This window comes from Symphalangus syndactylus, chromosome 15 (genome assembly GCF_028878055.3).
Source record: "Symphalangus syndactylus isolate Jambi chromosome 15, NHGRI_mSymSyn1-v2.1_pri, whole genome shotgun sequence".
Classification (NCBI taxonomy): domain Eukaryota; kingdom Metazoa; phylum Chordata; class Mammalia; order Primates; family Hylobatidae; genus Symphalangus; species Symphalangus syndactylus.
This window is the reverse complement of record NC_072437.2, coordinates 79,976,177-79,983,413: the sequence shown is the minus strand read 5'-3', so window position 1 is coordinate 79,983,413 and position 7,237 is coordinate 79,976,177.

Sequence of the window (7,237 nt, the reverse complement as noted above, 5' to 3'; positions counted from 1 at the left end):
AAGAATTTGACTGAGGGGCATAAAGCATAAGGAGAGACCAAGGCAAGTTTTAGAGCAGGAATGAAAGTTTATTAAAAAGCTATACCCCGTCTCTACTAAAAAAATACAAAAAATTAGCCGGGTAGCAGTGGGCACTTGTAGTCCCAGCTACCTGGGAAGCTGAGGCAGGAGAATGGCGTGAACCCAGGAGGTGGAGCTTGCCGAGATGTGCCACTGCACTTCAGCCTGGGTGACAGACTGAGACTCCATCTCAAAAAAAAAAAAAAAAAAAAAAAGAGCTTTAAAGCAGGACAGAAAGGAAGTAAAGTATACTTGGTATACTTGGAGGAGGGCCAAGTGGGCAACTTCAGAGATCAAATGCACAGTTTGACATTTGACTTGGGGTTTTATACCTTGGCATACTTCTGGGATCTTACATTCTTTCTCCCTTGATTCTTGGGGTGGGCTGTCCACATGTGCAGTGGCACTGCCTGTACCCCCAGCCACCTGAGATCTGACCCACTTCAAGAGATTCTGCTAGTCTTCTTCCAGAGCTGAATCCCTGTTTTTGAGATCTTGACCACACACTAAAATTGTTTCCATGTTAATTGCCCTTAGACCTGAAAGGACAGACTCTCTCCCCCAAGTTGCACACTTATCTCTTTCCTACGGACCAGACATTCATCACTGCTTCTGTGCTATTGACTTGCGCCTGAACTCAAGATCTGCCTTTTGGAGTACGTGCCACCTGTGTTGGTGAGTGTGCAGAACAAAGGGAAGTGGAAGGTGCTGCACCTGTCCTGCACCTGCTGTATGTATCTGATGCTCTCTGGGGGTCTTTTTTTCCCCTGCTGTTGTAGATAATGTCTCTCTGAACCTTGGCTGTTTAGGCAAACTTACACAAATTCTTATCCCCTATTTCATGGCTTAATTCTTCAGTTAGAAATTTTTTTAAAGTTTGGTTTATTATTGGGTTTCCCCTAGAGTTGTGTGCGGACTTTTCTCCTTTCATCTATTAGGGTTTGAGATGTTTTCCTTTTAAATTTGAACAAGCTACTTTATACCTGACCCAAGTGTCCTCAGTGCAGCATGATAGTTAACTTTAGGTGTCAACTTAACTGGGCTGAGGGATGCCCAGATAGCTGGCAAAACATTATTTCTGCGTGTGTCTGTGAAGGGCTTTCTGGAAGAGATTAGAATTGGAATCAGTGGCCTGAGTGCAGAAGACCCATCCTGCAAAGAGTGGGTGGGCATCACCCAATCCATTGAAGGTCTGAATAGAACAAAATAGAGGAAGAGCTAACTTGCTCTCTCAACTTGAACTGGGATATTCATTTTCTCCTGCCCTTAGACATCAGCACTCCTGGTTCTCAGGCCTTCAGACTCAGACCTGGACTTACACCATCAGCTCTCCTAGTTCCCAGGCATTTGGGTTTGAACTAGAACTACACCACTGGCTTTCCTGGGCCTCCAGCTTGCAGGAAGGGGACTTCCCAGCCTATACCAATACACTATGATTCAGTATCTCTGGAGCACACTAACTAACAAAAGAAGGCCTCCCTGCCCAGAGAAGGTTCAAGGACCCCGCCTCAAGGCAGCAGCATCTCCACACCTGAGGTCGGGCCATGGCCTTGTGCTTCTCTCTGCTCCTGCTTCTGTAGCCTGCTCCATTCTGTATCTTGCTGTGCCAGTCAAATTCTGCCTTTCCACTGGCTTCCACCAGGAATGCAACAACAACAAACTCATGAGGATGCTGGTAACTTTGGTTCTATCCTCTCGGCCCACCTGTGCCTCCTGCCATCACCCACATGATCGTCATGTGGCCCCCTGGCATGCAAGCAGAATATCATGCTAAATACCAGCCCTGCAGATCCCCCTGGGAAAAGCTCCATCTAGCTGGTCCACCTTCCTCTGCACTCTGGAGCTCCAGGGAGTAACATTTTCTCCATCTTATTCCGTATTTATTGAAGAGATGAACTATTTCAAACTGGTTAAACTCTAATCCTTGAGCAAAATCACATTCGCCATTAGAAGGAAGAAGCAAGTACAAATCCAGGTAGCAGTCACCTGCAGAGCCAGGATGTCCCAGTGTAGGGTGGGTGAATTGTGTGTGCATGCGTGTGTGTGTGTGTGTGTGTGTGTGCGTGTGTAGGGAGGCTCTTCTAAGGAATGGAGGTAAAAAGGAGTGCATATAAGCCTTGTCCCAACCCCAAAATAATCTCTTGAAAACACGCAGCCCACACTAGCACATTGTAGCTATTCAAATGTCATCAAAATACGGTTTCACTCATATTTCAATGAAAGCAAACCCTCACTGAGTTAGGTGAGTTCAATAGCTCATTGCTTGTGCTTCTATTGTGGCATTTATTTCATTCTAGTTTGTTTATGGCTTGGCTTTTAAATATTTATTTCACCCCTGAACTCTAAGTTCCTTGTATCTATACTGGGTTGAATAGTGTTCCCCCAAAACTTATGTCCATCTGAACCGGTGCAGACTTAATCAAGGTAAGATGAGTGGGCCCTAAATCCAGTCACCAGTGTCCTCATAAGAAGACAGAGATTTGGAGACACAGAGAACACACAAACACACAAAAAAACACACAGGGAGGAAGAACCATGTGAAGAGACACAGGAGAGAAGCCATGTGAAGACAGAGGCAGAGGCAGGAGTGATGCAGCTGCAAGGAAAAGAACACACAGGGGTGCCAGCAACCACCAAGAGCTGGAAGAAGCAAGGAGGGATTCCTCCCGAGAGTCTTCAGGGGGGTGGTCCCGCTCACACCTTGATTTTGGACTTCTAGCCTCCAGAACTGTGAGAAAATATATTTCTGTTGTTTTAGGCCAGCCAGTTTGTGGTCATTTCTTATCTAGGCAGCTGTAGGGAATTAATACAGTATCTATTCCGGTATCACAACGCAGAGCACAGTACTTTGCTTAATGTGGGCCCTGCCCAGCATCTAGAGAAAAAAAGCATAAGCTTTGTGCAAGGATGTAGCAGATGAGCTAGGAGGATGGTGACAGTGGCTCCTATTTGTTGAGCCCCTGTTTTGCACCAATCCTTATGACTCAGCTCAGACAGGGTGACTCCTGCTTCACAAGGCAGGAAACTGAATCTAAATGATGGCTGCCTGCCAAGGGTACCAGGCTGTGGAGATCAGACTCCAGGCCTGGGTCTGGCTGACACCTAAATCTGCAATCTTTCTTTCGAAAGATGTTCACATCTCATGAGGCATTTTGTTCCACCAACCTGAGGTTGCTGAGATCATACTTCTGAGAAAATGAAGTGTCTGCAGAATCCATAGGAAAGGGAAGAAACTGGCATTTGCCCAAGAGAGTGACATCCCATGATTCTAGGACCCTCTTTAGGGAGACTGAAGTAACTATCAACCTTTTTAGAAAAACTTCTTGCCTCTGAAACCACCTCTGACCCCCTGGGTGCTGCTAATGGAGCAACTTCTAGCTCACTCCTTTGCCAACTGGAAGAGACACATCTAAGAATTTTCAAAACAGAAGACTCTACAGGGTTTCCTTACAGACATTGAAAGCCAGTAGCAATATGAATAATGTTGTTATAACTTGTCCACATCTGATAATATCAAGAGACTGCCACTAGAAATAGCCAGAACACTGGTCAAGGTGCAATAATGACAAGGCCTTGCAAAGGAAATCAGTCGCCAAAGGAGAGGGGAGGTGATCGTAGATGATTAGGAAATAAAAATTTTAAATTACAGGAATAGAAGAGTAGAAGTATCATAAAAGTGTTATTAATCAAAAGGGTAGATGTTTGCTTTATAGCTGAAATCTTACACTTACTGTGTATACACTTTTTATTGTAGAAAGTGACACAAGGCTAAATCATAATAATGTGAATCAATAACTTATTAGCATTTATAAATGCAGCTACTGGGAAACATATTTCAGTTTCATAGCAAGGAAGCTGAAGAATCGATTAACAAAGCCAAAAGTGAAGCAAGCACATGTTTGGCCAGGCTAAACATAGAAGTGCAATTTGAGTCAAAGTTGTGTTCCCAAAATGTACAGGTATAAACTGATGGCACTAGCTCAAGCCAAACCAATAATCAGACCCAGAGGGAAAGGATATGCATGAGGTGCTCAGCTTCCCCCAAGAGTCACTGAGAAATAGATCTTCTCCGGATATTTTTTTCTAGGATGGCCTAATGAATATGAATAGAGAAAAGGAAATAAGCAAAGAGGGGAAAACAAGTACACTAAACAAGAATTGGTGCACATGTAGCTCTCTGAAAGGTGCGAGGGTGCATGGTCTGGTGGAGTTGTAAGTCAATTCAAGAAGACAGATGGCTTCAAATTTGACACTCTTTCCTTCCTTCAGATTTGGCATGTGTTAGGAATAAGATTGAAATGAAGTCATTAAAATGAGCAAACAATTGAGTTTGCCATCATATGTGTTGATTTCCTGACATGATTTTGTCACACCTCAACACACTTAGCTGTCACTGAGTGTTGACATGACCTGGTTCCATCTCCATTAGATGCAGCAGCCTCCTTATTCCCCTAGGCCCACCACAGAAATGAAATCGTCATCTGAGGCAAGAGCCAGACATTGGGGGGAACAGGAAAAGAAAAAAGGGAAGAGTTCAAGCACACACAAAAGGGTAAAAGGGATGAGTGAGAAGAAAAACATAAGTAAAATGTAGCATGTGAAGAGGAAAGTAGGGTATTTTGCATCCTGCATTTTAGACCCTACAACTCAGCCTGGCAAGCCTTGAGCATGACTAGAAAAAAGAAAAAGTCTTTCCATATCTCCTGGCATATCCACTTGCTGCCATCGCCTCCTTCAAGGCATAGTCCAGTTTATACTCACTTTTCATTAAATCATAGATTCATTCCAGCAAAGCTCTAAAACATCTCTGACATGCTATGGTGCTAACGTACATAAAATTCTCATTACAGGCAGGCTCCATTATTGGGGTCTTCTTTTTTTTTTTTGAGACAGAGTCTCATTCTGTCGCCTGGGCTGGAGTGCAGTGGTGCAATCTCGGCTCACTGCAATTTCCGCCTCCTGGGTTCAAGCAATTCCCCTGCCTCAGCCTCCTGAGTAGCTGGGATTACAGGCGCCTGCCACTACACCCAGCTAATGTTTTGTATTTTTAGTAGAGACGGGGTTTCACCATGTTGGCCAGGCTGGTCTGAAACTCCTGACCTCCTGATTCACCCACCTCAGCATCCCAAATTGCTGGGATTACAGGTGTGAGCCACCGCACCCGGCTTGGGGTCTTCAACAGAGTCTGTCCCTTGGCTTTGGAGGCCCTCTACCATGTTAGTTCTCCAGTTTGGCTGGTGCCACCATGTCTTGATATTGGGGGAAATTCAGCCAGATATCAGGTGAAATTCAACCCCGGTATTTCACGTAGGTTCTTTTCTATTTTCCCTAAGTGTCGACCGGTCTGAGAAATAAAGGGAAAGAGTACAAAAGAGAGAAATTTTAAAGCTGGGTGTCCAGGGGAGACATCACATGTCAGCAGGTTCCGTGATGCCCCCTGAGCCGTAAAACCAGCAAGTTTTTATTAGTGATTTTCAAAAGGGAAGGGAGCGTATGAATAGGGTGTAGGTCACAGAGATCACATGCTTCACAAGGTAATAGAATATCACAAGGCAAATGGAGGCAGGGTAAGATCACAGGACCACAGGACCACAGGACCGGGGCAAAATTAAAATTGCTAATGAAGTTTCGGGCACGCATTGTCATTGATAACATCTTATCAGGAGCCAGGGTTTGAGAGCAGACAACCGGTCTGACCAAAATTTATTAGGAGGGAATTTCCTCGTCCTAATAAGCCTGGGAGCGCTACAGGAGACTGGGGCTTATTTCATCCCTACAGCTTCAACCATAAAAGATGGCTGCCCCCCGAAGCAGCCATTTCAGAGGCCTACCCTCAGGGACACATTCTCTTTCCCAGGGATGTTCCTTGCTGAGAAAAAGAATTCAGCAATATTTCTCCCATTTGCTTTTGAAAGAAGAGAAATATGGCTCTGTTCCACCCGGCTCACCAGCAGTCAGAGTTTAAGGTTATCTCTCTTGCTCCCTGAACATTGCTGTTATCCTGTTCTTTTTTCAAGGTGCCCAGATTTCGTATTGTTCAAACACACATGCTCTACAAACAATTTGTGCAGTTAATGCAATCATCACAGGGTCCTGAGGCGACATACATCCTCCTCAGCTTACGAAGATGACGGGATTAAGAGATTAAAGTAAAGACAGACATAGGAAATCACAGGGGTATTGATTGGGGAAGTGATAAATGTCCATGAAATCTTCACAATTTATGTTCAGAGATTGCAGTAAAGACAGGCATAAGAAATTACAAAAGTATTAATTTGGGGAACTAATAAACATCCATGAAATCTTCACAATTTATGTTCTTCTACCATGGCCTCAGCCAGTCCCTCCGTTCAGGATTCCTGACTTCCTGCAACATCTTACCTCACTAGATCCTGGGGTGTTTTTTTTTTTTCATTCCTAGACCTTGGATTATAGGTCATCTTTGAGAGACTGCACATTCAGTTACCTCTAAGTTAAAAATGTTAACATATATTCTATATCCACTTTCAAAGCTTTTTTTAACCCCACGTCCTATCCAGTCTGATATCCTTTTCAGACTTTCTGTGACTCCCAAGATGGGTTCCATAGCCTCCTCTCTGCTCCCACAGCCTGCTGTGTATGTCCACACCCTAGAGCTGACCACACACACCCTTGCTAGGCTGGCTCCCAGCTAGAATGGAAACTCCTCAAGGGCAGGGAGAGTGCCATAGCATCCGCATGCCTGGCACAGTGCCTAGCACATAGATGGTACTCACGAAATAATATGGAACAAACAAATGAATGTCATTCACCTTTGGAAATGACAGATTTGAAACTGTCCCTATAAACTTTATAAAATTTATCAGGGAAGAAAGGAGGGGGGAAAACAAAAATAAAGCAAGCTTGCAACACACTCAGCATCTATCACTAGGTCAGCTTGCTCTCTAATCCCTTCCTCATAGCTATTTGCCTATTGTCTTAGAATCATGTAGACTCTAAGATTATAGTTCGCTTTAAATGCTCCATGGATAACAGCTTGAACATCACAAAATGTTAAGTTTTCCCTTTGAGACATTTTTTCAGGTCCTGCATATCAGCAAAACTACTGACGCCAGCTGGTCTGAAGAGGACCCCATGAGAATCTCCCTCACCAAGGAATGCAGTTTCCACATCCTGATGATTTCATCCCTCTTACCCC